Genomic DNA, 16817 nt, shown 5'->3' with positions numbered 1-16817 from the left:
AAGCTGTTATAAAAGCCAGAGGTGGTGCAACAAAATACTAGTGATGTGTTGGAGCGTTCTTTTGTTTTTCATGATTCCATAATTTTTCCTCAGAATTGAGTGATTCCATATTTTTTTCGACCTGCAAAATCTCTGCCGGGACACTTCCGGGAGAGTTTACCGTCTATGTGTAAACGGGGCTTTAGACCACATTCCTACCAGGCTGCTCAAGGAAGCCCTACCATTAATTAATGCTTCGATCTTAAATACGATCAATCTATCTTTATTAGTTGGCTATGTACCACAGGCTTTTAAGGTGGCAGTAATTAAATCATTACTTAAAAAGCCATCACTTGACCCAGCTATCTTAGCTAATTATAGGCCAGTCTCCAACCTTCCTTTTCTCTCAAAAATTCTTGAAAGGGTAGTTGTAAAACAGCTAACTGATCATCTGCAGAGGAATGGTCTATTTGAAGAGTTTCAGTCAGGTTTCAGAATTCATCATAGTACAGAAACAGCATTAGTGAAGGTTACAAATGATCTTCTTATGGCCTCAGACAGTGGACTCATCTCTGTGGTTGTTCTGTTAGACCTCAGTGCAGCTTTTGATACTGTTGACCATAAAATTTTATTACAGAGAATAGAGCATGCCATAGGTATTAAAGGCACTGCGCTGCGGTAGTTTGAATCATATTTATCTAATAGATTACAATTTGTTCATGTAAATGGGGAGTCTTCTTCACGGACTAAGGTTAATTATGGAGTTCCACAAGGTTCTGTACTAGGACCGATTTTATTCACTTTATACATGCTTCCCTTAGGCAGTATTATTAGAAAGCATTGCTTAAATTTTCATTGTTACACAGATGACACCCAGCTTTATCTATCCATTAAGCCAGAGGACACACTCCAATTAGCTAAACTGCAGGAATGTCTTACAGACATAAAGACATGGATGACCTCTAATTTCCTGCTTTTAAACTCAGATAAAACTGAAGTTATTGTACTTGGCCCCACAAATCTTAGAAACATGGTGTCTAATCAGATCCTTACTCTGGATGGCATTACCCTGACCTCTAGTAATACTGTGAGAAATCTTGGAGTCATTTTGATCAGGATATGTCATTCAATGCGCATATTAAACAAATATGTAGGACTGCTTTTTTGCATTTGTGCAGTGTCTCAGAGTGATGCTGAAAAGCTAATTCATGCATTTATTTCTTCTAGGCTGGACTATTGTAATTCATTATTATCAGGTTGTCTAAAAGTTCCCTGAAAAGCCTTCAGTTAATTCAAAATGCTGCAGCTAGAGTACTGACGGGGACTAGAAGGAGAGAGCATATTTCACCCATATTAGCTTCTCTTCATTGGCTCCCTGTTAATTCCAGAATAGAATTTAAAATTCTTCTTCTTACTTATAAGGTTTTGAATAATCAGGTCCCATCTTATCTTAGGGACCTCATAGTACCATATCACCCCAATAGAGCGCTTCGCTCTCAGACTGCAGGCTTACTTGTAGTTCCTAGGGTTTGTAAGAGTAGAATGGGAGGCAGAGCCTTCAGCTTTCAGGCTCCTCTCGTTGGAACCAGCTCCCAATTCGGATCAGGGAGACAGACACCCTCTCTACTTTTAAGATTAAGCTTAAAACTTTCCTTTTTGCTAAAGGTTATTGTTAGGGCTGGATCAGGTGACCCTGAACCATCCCTTAGTTATGCTGCTATAGACTTAGACTGCTGGGGGGTTCCTATGATGCACCCAGTGTTTCTTTTTATTCACCTCTTTTTGCTCTGTATGCACCACTCTGCTTTTAATCATTAGTGATTGATCTCTGCTCCCCTCCACAGCATGTCTTTTTCCTGATTCTCTGCCCTCAGCCCCAACCAGTCCCAGCAGAAGACTGCCCCTCCCTGAGCCTGGTTCTGCTGGAAATTTCTTCATGTTAAAAGGGAGTTTTTCCTTCCCATGTCACCAAGTGCTTGCTCATAGGGGGTCGTTTTGACCGTTGGGGTTTTTCTGTAATTATTGTATGGCTTTTGCCTTACAATATAAAGCGCCTTGGGGCAACTGTTTGTTGTGATTTGGTGCTATATAAATAAAATTGAATTGATTTGATTTGATAACTTTTCATTTATCTGATTATCTGTTATTGAAGTTAATTTTTTGGTTATCTCTGCCCACCACTGGGTAAGGGGCAGTATATTACATAAAGAACCGGGAGAAATTACACACCCAAGAGGCATCCTTACCAGATGCCCAAACCACCTCAACTGGCTCCTTTCAATGTGAACTAAAAGCGGCTCTACTCTTAGACCCAATCTCAATTCTCTTTTGTGCCCCTTCCCCTACTCCTACCCCTACCCCTACGCCTATCCCTTTAAAACAAGGGGTAAAGTGAAGGAGTATGCCTCTAGCCCTATGAATCGAGATACCCCTCCGCCTTAGGGGGAAAAAAAACTCTGCCCATCTCATGAGTTTCACGTCATCATGTTGCGTTGCTTAAAGTGCCGTCTTCACTGTTTGTTTACATGGCAACCGAGGCGCAACTTGTTGCAATAGCCTGTTTGCTCTTTTTATTTTCTCACCTTTCTGCGTCAATGTGAAGAAATAGGACACGCAGATTTCTTCAACACATCGCAATCATGTCAGAGAATGTTGTGGTTATTAATAATTAATTTAATTAATTTGTAATTAATTAATTATTAATATTTCATTCATTCATTTATATTGATAATTAATAATAATAATAATAATAATAATAATACTTTTACAATAATAATAATTATTATTATTTTAAAAGTATTATTAATTAATTATTGGATAATTAATTAATTACTAATTAATCAATTATTTGATTAATTAATACAAGTTTCACTTTTTGAAAGGAATTACAGAAATAAATCAGCTTTTTCATGATAGTCTAATTATATGACCATACTTATGAGCTGCATCTAGTTCTGTTAACCTGATATTTCTTTTTCAAATTCTTCCATTTTTTGCATCCAGCCCTATTTCCTTTCGAAATTTCCTTGACAAAAATAATAGCAGTCTATTAGGACATCAGGTTTTGTGTTACAAATGCGTGTGTTTCTATTTTCCAACTTGCTCCCATTGGTCTTTAGCTGACTGCTTAGAATGCAGAAACTTCTCATTTTCTGCCCAAAATCTTATAAGGAGACGAGTGTGTTCAGGGCTCCCTGTTTGTTTACTAAATACACACGCTTTACAGACCTTGGAATCCAACAGCAGGGGTCGCTATTATCCAAAGATTTATGAACATACAATTTAACGTGTTTATCCTTTTTCACGATTTTCCCCATTGTGAGATATAAAAGTGTCTTATCGTAGCGTTTGTGTGTAAATGCATTATTATAACACCTCAGCGCACAAGCAAAGTTACGATATATACGCAACATGCATCCAGCAGCATACACGTTGCTGTCATAGGCAACTGTCTGTATAGTTTTCTGGCAAGTTATAACTTTCTAAACAGTGTAATTTGCAATGAAAGTCGCTTACATTTGTGCAACTCTTTCGACGCCATGTTTGTTTCTTTGGAGACAGCAGTAAGCTCCTCCTACCCCTCTAAATGGAGTGTGTATCCAGATTCAGTACGTTTGAAGGGATTTGTAGCCCTCCGCCTACCCGTCTGCCTAGCTCCAAAAACACTCCTCTGTCTCTTGTGCCCGCGCAAAACGGAGGGGAAGGGGTAAAGGGAAGGGCCCAGGGGTAGAATTGAGATTCAGCCTAAGCTCCTCATGACTGACTGAGCTTCTCACCTTATCTCTAAGGGAGACACCAGCCACCCTTCTGAGGAAATCTATTTTGGTTGCTTGCACCCGCAGTATAGTTCTTTTGGTTATGACCCAACCCTCATGATCACAGGTGAAAGTAGGAACAAAGACTGACCAATAGATCTAGAGGTTCGTCTTGTGGCTCAGCTCCCTCTTCATCACAACACAGTGCAGCAGACCAAATGCAATACTGTCCCTGCTGTGCCAGTTCTCTGGCCAAGTCATGCTCCATTGTCCCCTCACTCGTGAACAAGACCGCAAGACCTCATTCCCTACCCACAGTTTCCTGCTGAGAACCATGGCCTCAGATTTAGAGGTACTGATCCTCATCCCAGCTGCTTCACACTCGGCTGTGAACCGATCCAGTGAGTGTTGGAGGTCACAGGCTGATGAAGCCAACAGGATCACATCATCTGCAAAAAGCAGTGATGAGTCCCTGAGCCAACCAAACTGAACACCCTCCTCCCCCTGACTACGCCTCAATGTCCTGTCCATGAATATCACAAACAGGGTTGGTGACAAGGTGCAGCCCTGGCGGAGGCCAACCTCCACCGGAAATGAGTCCGACTGACTGCTGAGCACCCAAACACAGCTCTCTTTTTGTGAGTACAGAGATTGGATGGCCCTGAGAAGGGACACCCCTCACTCCATACTCTCGCAGCACCTCCCACAGTATCTCCCGGGGTACCCAATCATACGCCTTCTCCAAGTCCACAAAACACATGTAGACTGGAGGGGCATACTCCCAGGCCCCCTCCAGGATTCTTATGAGAGTGAAGAGCTGGTCGGCTATTCCACAACCAGGACGAAACCCGCATTGTTCCTCTAGAGAGGTTTGATTATCAGCCAAATACTCCTTTCACTGTCCCAGATCTCCACGCAGTGTTGAAGATACGAGGTCTGTGATGAAAAAAGTGGTCCTTTTTATTTTTTTCAAAAAAATAAATGGATTTGATTCATATGTTTTTACGTCAGACAAGCTTGAACCCTCGTGCGCATGCGTGAGTTTTTTTACGCGTTTCGGTGACGTCATCCGCCTGTGGGCAGGCCTTGAGTGAGGAGTGCTCCACCCCGCCCATCGGAATCTCTTTGTCTGAATAGCCGTTGCGGACGGCGCGCGTTGCTTTATCGACATTTTTTCTGGACCTGTGAGGAATATCCGAGTGGACACTGTTCGAGAAATTAAGCTGGTTTTCGGTGAAAAGTTTAACGGCTGATGAGAGATTATGGGGTGTTTCTGTCGGTGTAAGGACTTCCCACGGAGCGGGACGTCACGCAGCGCTTCCAGGCGCCGTCGTCGGCCTGTTTCGACCTGAAAACATTCTAATTTAAGGCTTAATTCACCCAGGACGTCGTGAGAGAACAGAGAACATTCAGAGGAGGCCGGCATGAGGACTTTATGTGGACATTCCACTGTTTAAGGACATTTTGTAATGAAAGACGTACGCGTAAATTCACCGAGTCGTTTCCGTGATGACTCGGCGAATCTCTGTGCGCCGCGACAGGAAAAACACCTCCGTGTTGAAAACCATTTGTAAGATTCGGGCGTTCTTTTGATGGCTTTCAACAAGTGAGTAACTGAGAAATTGTTTAACAGCTTGGGCATGTTCCAACTTGCCCGTTAAGGTTTCCAACGGAGGTGTTTTTCCTGTCGCGACCCCCCGCGGTCGGGTCCGGCCCGACATGCGACTCTGCCCGCACGTTCTTTCATTACAAAATGTCCGTTAACAATGGAATGTCCGAATAAACTCCTCATGCCGACTTCTTCTGAAAGTTCTCTGTTCTCTGACGACTTACTGGGTCAACAGAGCCTGAAATGTGGAAGTTTTCAACTTGAAACGGCGAGACGCTGCCGCCTCGAAGCACAGATCGCCGTCAGGCGCCGTGGGCCGTCCTTAAAGCGACACTACCAGACCAAAATCTCTCATCAGCCGTTAAAATTTTTACCGAAAACCAGCTGAATTTATCGAATGGTGTCCACTCAGTTGTGCCTTACAGGTTTTGAAATTTTTATCAAACAAAGTAGCAGTCTCTGAGCCATTCATAAACAATGAAAAAACGACGAGAGGGTGGGCCACTCCTCACTCAGACTGCCCACAGGCGAATGACGTAACCGACAGGCGTGAAAAAACTCTCGCATGCCCACGAGGGTTCAAGCATGTCTGATGTAATCACACGTGATTCAAATCCATATGGTTTTCAAAAAAAATAATAAGGTCTGTTACTTTTATCACAGACCTCGTACGTCTCATGCAAGACAGTCCCTCCACACCCAGAGCCTTCAGCATTTCTGGATGGATCTCATCAACCCCCGGGCCTTACCTCTGCAGAGTTGTTTGACTACCTCAGTTGCTTCCACCAGCTCTGCCCCTGCTATAGAAGGTGCTCCGGTCTGATGCAGGAGTTCCTCAACATGTTCCTTCCAGCACCTGATTACCTCCTCAGTTGAGGTCAACAGAGTCCCATCCTTACTGTAGACACCTTCCCCATTTTCCTCTCCTAAGGTGCCTCACGGTCCTTCAGAACAGTAATGTGCGATTCATGAATAAATCATTCAAAACTCAAGATTCTTTTAACTGACTTTGGTGTTACTAGTCATTATCTCCATTAACTTCTCACTGCACCATTAACTGTTTGCAGTTAGTGCCTACCACCAGCTAACTGTAAAGAGGAGACATGCCATACAACTGTTATTCTAACTGTAGTTGCGGAAATGTATTGCGCTAATTGCTGCATTAGCTCCGTGGCTGAAGCAACGGCTCTGATCATTATTTCAACTCAACTCCCCCTGTCTCCACTCCTTTCTGCCCCGAGCTGAGCTGCATCACAGGCTGATACAGAAAAGTACGATTGACTGATCCAGTTACTCCAGTTCACTCGCTCTCCCTCTCAGCTCATAGAACCCCTCCCTTACGCAAGAAACTTGCTAACTCACTGATCTGAACGGTTCAGGAAGAAAGAAAAAGAAATGTTTTGCCTTGGAGACTTCTTGATTTTTAGCCTCTGCTTTGCCTCCTCCACAGCAGAGGCTGCTGCCCTTAGGGCCTGTCGGTGTCTTGCAACTGCCTCCTGAGTCCTTCAGGATAACATATCCTGGAAAGACACCTTCTTCAGTCAGACAGCTAGTCTGATCACAGATGTCCACCGCAGCGTTCAAGGGTTACTGCCTCTTGTGGCACCTAAGGCCTTCAGGCCACAGCTCCCTGCTGCAGCTTCAGCGTTGGTGTTGGTGGGTGTTTAATAAACTTTAATTAAAAAAAAATAATTCAAGCGTTTAACCAGCTTTCTGTCTGCTGCTTTTTCCATCTCTGCAGCAAAAAAAAAAAAAAAAAAAAAGAAGTGACATGACGTTCACGATCAGTTTGCAGTTGTACCGACAATTTACTTCAATGAAACATTTTGCACAGTGTTTATATTAAAGCAGAAAATTCTGGCACTTAAAAACTGCTACCTCTTTAAATCCAAGGGCCCTGCAGTTAAATAATCCGTGTGTTGCTGTCCATGATTCCTGCTCTTTAAGATAAAACATCCACAATTATCCCATCAGCCTCTCACTGAAAACAGTGGAGCATCCAGTCTGTTGCTGACTGTCAACATGTGAAGTCAGTTTTCTCCATGTTCAGTCCAGAAATGTTGTGTGTCCTCTCTGTGTCCCACTCTCTCCCACTTAAAACAGCAAACAAACGTCCGGGCAGCAAGAAAGGTCCGTCTGAACTCCCTCAAAATTCTGAACATGGACAAAACTTTGACAAACTTTGCGGACATCAGTTGACAAGAAAAATTCTGTTGGATGGAAAAAGTACTTTTGACAGACAAAAAGGAACAACATTATAGTAGCAACTTTATTGTGACTTCTAAAAAGTTAGCCACATTGTCACAGAACACTTCCTGTCTTTCACAATAAGAGCACAGGTAAAACAGATCACGTCATCACAAGATGAACATGGAAGAGGAGAAAAACATTGTGAAAACTCATTATTTTTTTGGCTAGGACAGGAGATATGTAGTCCCACTTGCATTTGGCAGTGAGGAGGCAGGCAGCCGCATGTTGTACCAGCTGCAGGTGGTGCAAGAGTGAGTGGTCCAGGCCAGTGAGTTACAGTAATCCAAATGTGTGTTAATAAAAGCATGGATTACAGTCTCAAAATCCGTATGTGGCAGGCACTCTTTTACCTTAGATAAAATCCGTAGATGGAAAAATTAGTTTTCACAACCGAGCTAACTTGGCAATCATGTTTCAGCATATCATCAAATATGACACCAAGATTTTTCACTGATGACCAGATGTTTGGTGTCTGGGGGCCCAGAAAGCCAGCAGAATAATCTGTTGGACCAAATCCAAACATTATAATTTCAGTCTTGTTTTCATTTAAATTCAAAAAGTTTGCAGCCATCGAGAACTTATCATTTAGACACTCAAACAATGTCTGTATGGAATCATTGGCTGTTGATGGTAAAGGCAGGTACATCTGAACATTGTCTGCATAACAATGAAAAGAAAGATTGCATTTCTTAAAATTGACCTTAATGGTAACATATACAATCAGAAAAGAATCAGCCCAAGGATGGAACCTTGGGGTACCCCAAGAGGTAAGAGGGGCTGAGGAGGAGGTGAATTCACCTAGCTGCACAGAAGAACTCTGGTCAGTCAAGTAGGACTGGAACCATGAGAGAGCAGAGCCTGTAATGCTCACTCACTATTTCAGTCATGTTGGGAGGATCCCATGTTCCACAGTGTCATAAGCAGCTGTCAAATCAAGGAGCACCAACAGCACAGGGTTTCCTGAGTCAACAGTTACCATTAGATCATTAAAAGCTGTCAGCAGTGCTGTCTCAGTGCTGTGGCATGGTTTATACCCAGACTGAAACTTCTCATAGATATCATTGGCCACCAAGAATGATTGGATCTGAATAAGAACCACTTTCTCTAAAATTTTAGACAGAAATGGCAATTTAGAGATAGGCCTGAAATTAGAGAGTATAGAAGGATCTAAATTTTTCTTTTTGATGAGAGGCTGCACAATGGCATGTTTGAGAGCAGCTGGAACACATCCAGCATTAAGACAGAGATTAATAAATGAAAGAATAACAGAGCCCACCATATTGAATACCTCTTTAAAAAGACAAGAGGGAATGCTGTCCAAAGGACAGTTTGTAGGTCGCAGATGTTTAACTACATTAGCCAGTGATGGAAGGGATATGGGAGGAGATACAGGCTCAAACTGATCAAAAAGAGCATGGAAAGAAGGAGCCGTGATATCAGAGCCTGCAGAAGACAAGGCAGATGGCCTAAGAGCAGTACTTTTTTTCAATAAAAACTTTGAGAAAACTCAAAAAAAGAGGGAGAGAGAGGGTACAACTGGAGAGTTGTCACAGGGTTTTACAAGGGAGTTAAAAATGTTAAAAAGAACCTGAGGTTTGTGGCTATTACAAGAGACAAGTTTGGAAAAATATTCAATTTTAGCAGCCTTAACAGCTCTCTGGTAGACTCTCCCCTGACCCAGAGGGGACAATTCGCCCCTCTTTGATAGAGGACCACGGTCTCAGATTTGGAGGTGCTGATTCTCATCCCAGTCGCTTCACACTCGGCCTCAAACCTGCTCAGTGCACATCGGAGGTCACCACATGATGAAGTCAACAGAATCACATCATCTGCAAAAAGCAAAGATGCAACTCTGAGGTTATCACACTGGACACACTCCTGTCCCTGACTGCACCTTGAAGTCCTGTCCATGAGCATCACGAACAACTGAGGCAAGTCCAACCACTGGTTTTCAAAGTAGGAATAGGGTGAAAGATGACTCTGGACTAGACATTAGTCCAACAGCTGGGTCAACTGGTGTGATACACAAGTGTCTTCTCTGAGGAGACAGACAATGGTGGGTATACAGCTAATCCAGTGGTGGGCACACTTCCGATAATCCGATAACAGATAATTATCAAAGATAATGTTTTCAGTATTGGATTATCTTTTTAGATAACTTTAAAAACCATTATCAGAACAATTATCTTCCGATTAATTTTTATCTGATAACTTTTAACCCGATAAACAAAACTGAACAGCAACAAGCATTTTTAAAATTAGTTAAGCACCCACCTGTTAAAAGTTTTGTAACAGATGCATAGTTATAACCTTTGCAAACAGAAGAGAACTGCGTGCAAACATGCGCACATTCTCTCCACATGCAAAAAATTTTGTGATGACACTTCCAGGGCTCCGTAAAAATGGCTGTTTTTACAAATAAAAAAATGGAATATTTTACAACAGCACATTTAAACACCAACACACGACAGACGTCACATTAACGTGTTGGTTTACATAATGAATGACTGAACCAATCAGTGTTTAGCAGAGGCACGTTTACCCAGAATCCTTTGCGATCTGTCTCTTTGTTACAAAATGTCAGAATTAGTGCATTATTCAACATTAAAAGATATATGCTATATTTTAACTTTGTAGAAATGACAGAATTGACATTAATGGAGTTATTCTATCGGTATTAATGTTATTTATAAATCAACACCATAACTCAATATGACTTTATTTTTCAAGACCTCCGCATGACCGGAGCATTGTCATTGAGAGAGAGCTGGTTTTATGGCTGCTCTCAGGGTGTCTCTGTGTTGGGAGGGCTATAAAAAATAAGAGCTTCCAGCAGGGGCTGAATGTTGAAAGAAAAAAGTGTGGTCTCATTGTTTGGGTCTTGGGGTGCCTCTGTGCTCGGAGCGCTGTAGTAAACAAGAGCTTCCAGCAGGGGCAGACTGTTGAAAGAAAAAAGTGTGGTCTTATTGTTTGGGTCTGTTGTTATTTTTAATATTATTAGAAGCTATTAAATTTGTTTTACTAGTAGTTGTAAATGTGCCAGAGATAATATTGGAAGTTATCGGTTATCTGTAACTTCCGATACTTTTTTGAGTGGTTTATTGTTTTATCTTTATCGAAGATAACTTTTCAGTTATCTGATTATCTGTTATCGAAGTTAATTTTTTGGTTAGCTGTGCCCACCACTGAGCTAATCAAATCATTCATCTGTGGTAATACTAAATCAATAAACCGCTAAAACATTTAGCTGAAACCTCTGATAACTACTAACTTTAATTATACATGTTCATTCACAGTACAGAAAGTAAACACATAACATATTAAGAAATAAAATACTATTACTATTACGTTTTATTAAAAATAATATTAATAATCTAATGAGCACATGGCTTAATCTCCTGGGCCTCCATCTCCTCAAGATGATGCTTCTTAACATTGCGAAAAGTATTGATTTCACTGGTCGGATGAGCATAAAACATGTTGGATTTTTAGGGTTTTCAAATGTTTTTTAACTGTTACAGTTTATTCAGAAAAAAAATAGTAAAACTAAATTAAGTGGAAGCTAAATGGGCTGCTAACGGTATTCAAAGTTAGCTGAAAAGCTAATCTGCTAAAGAAAAAGCTAGCTTTGCTAGTTAGCTGCTCCAGTTGGAGCTCAGCTCCACTGGTGGTGCTTTTAAAGACTTTTATAAATCTTGTGAGATGGAACATTTTGGTGCTCAGTTCATGTTTCGGAACAATACAGTTTACAAAGAAACATTCTGGAGGATGTCCAGAATCTTTTCACGGTTGTATAGTCTCATCAGCACTGATGCTTATCACAACAGAAATCAGTTGTTTGGCAGGTCAAAGTTTACTGTTTCTTTGTCTTTTTTCTATTTTCTCCCAGTTTTGTCCCTTTACTGACACTCTGTGTACATTTATTCTACAAATGCATTCCTGTGGGACTTAACTGTCCCAGAAACCGAGTAAATGCTCTTGTCAGAGTCACACAGTGGAATGTTAGCGTGTCTCTGGCCTTCAGCTGACAGCTGGTTTATTTGATTTACCGAGTCTGTCCCTCTTCTTTTTTTTTGTTTTTGTTTTTGTCCTCAGCCACATAAAATACAGAAATCATCTTCAACTCCTGCTGGAACACCAAAAACTTGAACTATCTTCGCTCTGGTTCCATTAGCGCCTAGAATTTAAATAGAAACTCAGATCAGCTGTTTTAACAGCCACCGTGGGTTTAGTTAAGAATCAGAAATTAGAGTAGTTCATTACAACTCAGCCGTTTGATAACAAATTAACCCAAATCTTGGGTGACGTGTTCCCAGATAAACTGTTGAGGAATTCACTGAGTCCTGACCCCCTCCAGGACAGCAGACTGCTCCCTCTGGGTCCCGACACCCTCCGGGACAGCAGACTGTGACCTCTGGGTCCCAACCCCCTCTGGGTCCTGACCCCCTCCAGGACAGCAGACTGCCCCCTCTGGGTCCCGACCCCCTCCAGGACAGCAGACTGCCCCCTCTGGGTCCCGACCCCCTCTGGGTCCCAACCCCCTCCGGGTCCCGACCCCCTCCAGGACAGCAGACTGCTCCCTCTGGGTCCCGACCCCCTCCGGGACAGCAGACTGTGACCTCTGGGTCCCAACCCCCTCTGGGTCCTGACCCCCTCCAGGACAGCAGACTGCCCCCTCTGGGTCCCAACCCCCTCTGAGTCCCGACCCCCTCCAGGACAGCAAACTGCTCCCTCTGGGTCCCGACCCCCTCCGGGACAGCAGACTGCTCCCTCTGGGTCCCGACCCCCTCCGGGACAGCAGACTGCTCCCTGTGGGTCCCGACCCCCTCCGGGACAGCAGACTGTGATCTCTGGGTCCCAACCCCCTCTGGGACAGCAGACTGTGACCTCTGGGTCCCGACCCCCTCCAGGACAGCAGACTGCCCCCTCTGGGTCCCGACCCCCTCCAGGACAGCAGACTGCTCCCTCTGGGTCCCGACCCCCTCCGGGACAGCAGACTGTGACCTCTGGGTCCCAACCCCCTCTGGGTCCTGACCCCCTCCAGGACAGCAGACTGCCCCCTCTGGGTCCCAACCCCCTCTGAGTCCCGACCCCCTCCAGGACAGCAGACTGCTCACTCTGGGTCCCAACCCCCTCCGGGTCCCGACCCCCTCCAGGACAGCAGACTGCCCCCTCTGGGTCCCGACCCCCTCTGGGTCCCGACCCTCTCCGGGTCCTGACCCCCTCCAGGACAGCAGACTGCCCCCTCTGGGTCCCAACCCCCTCTGAGTCCCGACCCCCTCCAGGAGAGCAGACTGCCCCCTCCGTGTCCTGACCCCCTCCAGGACAGCAGACTGCCCCCTCTGGGTCCCGACCCTCTCCGGGTCCCGACCCCCTCCAGGGCAGCAGACTGTGACCTCTGACTTCCACATCATCAAGAATTCAGGTCAAACATTTATTTACCCCAAAATTATTTTTTATCTTATTTTTTTATTTATGTTTTTTTTTTTTTTTTTCTTACTATCCACAACATTTTATCTCCAGTAATCATTTTTGACAAAAGGCCCTATCTTGATGCATATTTGACAGTACAGAGTGCAAGTACATTTGAGGCGTGTTCAACCAACAGACATTTGTTCTGGGTGTTGCATTGGCGGATCTAAAAAATGTTGCATGGGGGGAGGAAAGAAGAGATCTTGGCAGGGTGGCACAGGAGGATGGCATGTGGGAATCCCCATATATGATTTATACGTATATGGAAATTTAAACCGGGAAGATCCATGCTGTCAAAAAAGTGTCTGCATGCATAGCAGTATGCTGCATCACTGGACAGGGAATATTCCAGCCATGGCCAAGAAACTTCCTTTTGTTGCTCCATGGAATGTTTAACCCTCTGGGGTTAAACATTACGACGGCTAAGACCAAGCTTTACTAAGTTATAAATAACTTTTTAATGATATGAGATAGAAACTTTTGTTTTTTTTGCTGAAAAGTTAACTCCGCTGACTTTTGAGCCAGCCATCGGCCATCTTTGTACTCCTCATAGAAGCTGTGTGATGACGTGTGCAATGTGAGTGTCCAATCGGAATTGGTTCACCATCACATGGTTTTCCAAAATCCAATCGTAGGGCAGATTTACCTCACGTGAAAAGCCAAAGATCGTTTTCAGGAGTGATATGTTACTAGTTGGCCTGTTTGAACAGCCCCCTGGGTGCTCCAATGAGTACATACTATTAGTACATACTCAGTGTGTCCTGCGCCATTACGCACAGCGATCAGTGAAAGCAGGAGCAGATGGAGAGCCTCTGATGACAATCTCACGTGCTCAAACAAAGAGTGTGTAACTATCAGGATTGCTCCACTAGTTTGCATGTGAATGTTACTGGATAACTCTGTTGCTTTCTCTGCGTAAAGCACTGTTTACCGTATCAATGGACAACAAAACACACAGACCATTTTGTATATATTGTTCAAAATGTGCATTTGTGTTTATTGTTTGAACCTTTGTGTTGTACAGTCTTTCACACAAGACCTCAAATTACCTTTATAAAGTGTCAAAACAGTTGTTTATTATAGTTTGCTGTGTGTTTTGAATAAATGTGTGGAAAATTATTTTTCGCTTTATTTTTTCCTTGCATATTTTTGATTGTAAACCTTTATTACACTTATAAAACACAACAACAACATATATATTCTGAAAGCACAGGTTGTCCTGAAAAAAAAGACATAAAACTTGATTGTGGGATGCAGGGAGAGCTTTTAACAGCAATAATAATACATTTATACCAGGCGAGTGAACTGTCCAAAAAATGCCCTCGGACCCCAGAGGGTTAAGGGAATGTCTTTAAATGGGGCGGCACTGCTGCATCGCCTTTACAGTTTTATATATATAAAGCAAAATGTTAGAGGGTTTTTTTGTGTGTGACTTTGGAATACAGCTGTCAACTGTTTGTGTGTGTGTGTGTGTGTGTGTGTGTGTGTGTGTGTGTGTGTGTGTGTGTGTGTGTGTGTGTGTGTGTGTGTGTGTGTGTGTGTGTGTGTGTGTGTGTGTGTGTGTGTGTGTGTGTGTGTTTGGGGCTTTTAATGATCTGATGTAACCTGTTATATACATCACAGAGGTGTTAAACGAGACATGTCAGTCATCAATTCTGCTTAAATCAGGAGAGTATCTGTAAAAACACTTAAAGCGTTTGAGGTGTTGGACATTAAATATCAAACACATGAAAATGTAAAACTAACGTGAACGTTGTTCATGACCATCGTAGGTGTTGGTGGCGGTCAAGCAGTTGAGTGTGTTTTCCTCCAGTGCAGAAGGTTCCCAGTTCAATCTCATCCTTCATGCAATATGAAGTTATGTCATGAAGGGCCGCCGTTGTCAAACTTCTGCCAAATCACCATGCAGATCCACCTGGGGTCTGCTGTGGCGACCCCGAGTGAAATCGAGGGAGCAGTCCCAGGGACTGCACCTGGTTTTAACCTGATGAGTGAGAGTTCACTTGCACAGGGTGGCTCTCAAAGCGACAGCTGCATTGGCTAGACAATTGCGCTGTTTGTTGCTTTGAGCTGGGTGGACTATTGGGCGCTGAGTGTTCAAACCCGCCCTCCGTTTTCCTCGCAGTCGGTGACTCAGTGAAGTTTACAGATAAACGGCCTCTGCGGCGCTGATGAATGTTCACTGTCTGCGACTGCAGTGTGTCATTCTGATGGCGCTTTTTCTATAAATCACTGCTAAATGAGATTCAGCTATCTGAGCAGAAACACCGGAGCACTGTGCACCGCCTGCATGGGCTGAGATTTTTTTAAGCCCTTGTTGTGTCTGAAAATAACCCACAATGAAAAGTAGCACAGGTCTGAGTTCCTACGAGTTCTTTATGAGGATTTACTCTTAATTTTAAGGGGAAATTCTTTGAAGAAAGACCTTTTTTATTACATCATTAGGAGCAACTGTTTGCACTCCAGACCTGACGTGATGATGTCATTCACCGTCGCTCTGGCAGACCTCACATGTTTGTCATGTTCATGAAGTCACCTCAGTCCTAAATCGCCCTGAGGTGACTTCATTTAATGGGATTATATGAAAACACCCCAAATCACTTTGAATTAGACTGACAGGGACTTTCTGGTGCAACAAGGTGGCTTAGTGGTTAGCACTGTTGCCTCTCACAGCAAGGAGGTCATCGGGTTGATTCCCACCTGTGGCCTTTCTCTGTGGAGTTTGCATGTTCTCCACGTGTCTATGTGGGTTCCCTCTGGGGGCTCCGGCTTCCTCCCACATCCAAAGACACGTAGGTTAGGTGGACTGGAAACTTTATATTGTAGGTGTGAATGTGTTTGTTTGTTTATATGTGACCCTGCGACAGACTGGCATCCTGTCCAGGCTATGCCCCACCTCACACCCTGTGACTGCTGGGATAGGCTCAACCCCCCCGGTGACCATTAATTGGAGTTTGCTTACATTGTGGTGCCAGGTTCGGACCGTAAGTCGACCTGGGCATTTGCAAATTCTCCCAAATGCAGATGAAATTTACTTGAGAGTCAAAAATTCAATCAGCACACACGTACAGTAGTGTTCAGAATAATTGTAGTGCTATGTGACTAAAAAGATTAATCCAGGTTTTGAGTATATTTCTTATTGTTACAAGGGAAACAAGGTGCTTGGGGTCATTGTCTTGTTGAAATACCCATTTCAAGGGCATGTCCTCTTCAGCATAAGGCAACATGACCTCTTCAAGTATTTTGACATATCTAAATTGATCCATGATACCTGGTATGCGATATATAGGCCTAACACCATAGTAGGAGAAACATGCCCATATCATGATACTTGCACCACCATGCTTCACTGTCTTCACTGTGAACTGTGGCTTGAATTCAGAGATTGGGGGTCGTCTCACAAACTGTCTGCGGCCCTTGGACCCAAAAAGAACAATTTTACTCTCATCAGTCCACAAAATATTCCTCCATTTCTCTTTAGGCTAGTTGATGTGTTCTTTGGCAAATTGTAACCTCTTCTGCACGTCTTTTATTTTTGTGGGGGATTCTCGCAAATAAATTAGCTTCACACAGGCGTCTTCTAACTGTCACAGCACTTACAGGTAACTCCAGACTGTCTTTGATCATCCTGGAGCTGATCAATGGGTGAGCCTTTGCCATTCTGCTTATTCTTCTATCCATTTTGATGGTTGTTTTCCGTTTTCTTCGACACGTCTGTTTTTTGTTTTTTTTTTCCATTTTAAAGCATTGGA

At 43.4% G+C, this 16817-nt stretch overlaps 1 protein-coding gene across 1 annotated transcript in view; it reads right to left on the bottom strand.

Moving 5' to 3' along the window:
- LOC117510012 (whirlin-like) overlaps positions 1 to 16817 on the bottom strand; it is a 274252-nt gene that overhangs the window by 177764 nt on the left and 79671 nt on the right. The gene's annotated exons all lie outside the window — the stretch shown is intronic.

The sequence above is a fragment of the Thalassophryne amazonica genome, chromosome 5, assembly GCF_902500255.1.
Source record: "Thalassophryne amazonica chromosome 5, fThaAma1.1, whole genome shotgun sequence".
In the NCBI taxonomy this organism is placed as follows: domain Eukaryota; kingdom Metazoa; phylum Chordata; class Actinopteri; order Batrachoidiformes; family Batrachoididae; genus Thalassophryne; species Thalassophryne amazonica.
Note: the sequence above shows the minus strand (reverse complement) of the source record. Positions and strands in the feature narration are given on the sequence as shown.